Consider the following 1,421-nt stretch of genomic DNA (forward strand, 5'->3'; position numbering starts at 1 on the left):
GGAGTCTGCTTCTTCCTCTCCCTATGCCCCTCCACCTGCTTATGTTCTCTCTCTCATTCTCTCAATCTCTCACTCTCTCAATCTCACGTGCTCTCTCTCAAATAAACAAAACAAAATCTTTAAAAAAAGCAAAAAGATAGTTGGGATATAAATTTATAAACATTCAGTTCTGTACAAATAACACTCCAGATAATCAATCTCATCTCTCATTTAAGTCACATTCTCTGAAGGTTACTGTTTCTGAAAATATTTCTATTTGTATAGATTGGTTTACTTTACCCAGTTATGTACTAACTTTATTTAGAGATACACCAAGTCATTAATATTAATAATTAGACCTGGTTTGGGGAGAAGAAATTTTTATACTTTCTGCCAGAAATCACTTGCTGCTGGAAATAGAAAGTATCCACCTACAAGCATACCAGTTTCTTATACATCTCCAAATCTCTCATTTTCACAAGCAGAAACTGAGCTACCAAATTGCCCAAGAAAAATCGAACTGATTTGACACTGTTGGGATGGAAGCTCACTCAGGTCCTCAGACATTAAGCTCAGCCTCTATGCCATTATTTGGTGTAAAATTATGGGAGAGGTTTTTATTCTTGATACCACACATCAAGTGCATGAAACACCAACCAGACCCTGGACTCTCTCTAAGTATAAGTCGCTTACTGCCTTGTGGTGTTCTCCTTGGAGCATGGCCTGATCTGTTGAGACTTCTTACACAACCTTAGTTCAATGTGTTAAGGTTCTATCCTGCCCTTTTCCTTATTCTCCTTGACTTTATCTGAGCCATTTGTGCCCCCATTCTCTTTCCTGTTACAATTTCCTCTCAACGTCCCGTTTTTACTCTTTCCATTATCCGCACATTTTTTGAAGTCTTTTTTCAAGAATTTTATGCCAAGGGATTTATATAAATTCGAATTTGTAGGTCACTAAGAATGCAAAACTTCAAGTTCTACTGTGTCTTTCCCTGAAGTCCTTTGCAACAAAACATACTATTTTATCTTTATATGTGATTTGAGATTTAATACATTAAAAATTGCCTTTGAATCTTATAATACATCTGATATTCTGCTTCTCTTGACAAAACACTAAAGTTATAGAAAGCCTTCCTCAGAAATTATGTATTGATTTTACTGAGTATCTTAGACAGCAGGAAGGTAGGTAAAAGCAAGTAGTAAGATTCTGTAGGTATTCCGCATCCCCCACAACCATATTGCCTTAATTTGTCATCATCACAAGTGAATGACCAAAGCATAATTCTCAATTTAAGGGATTCCCATGTATTCATATTTAGTAAGCTCAAAACATCATATGGGGAGCTCAATTAATGTTTCTGATGGTTGAATAAACAGAACTTACTTTCATTTATGCACATATTTATCTCTATAAGAATCATATTAAAACTTGCTGTTTTT

Source organism: Lontra canadensis, unplaced genomic scaffold, assembly GCF_010015895.1.
Source record: "Lontra canadensis isolate GAN:19392208 unplaced genomic scaffold, GSC_riverotter_1.0 scaffold1, whole genome shotgun sequence".
NCBI classification, from domain to species: domain Eukaryota; kingdom Metazoa; phylum Chordata; class Mammalia; order Carnivora; family Mustelidae; genus Lontra; species Lontra canadensis.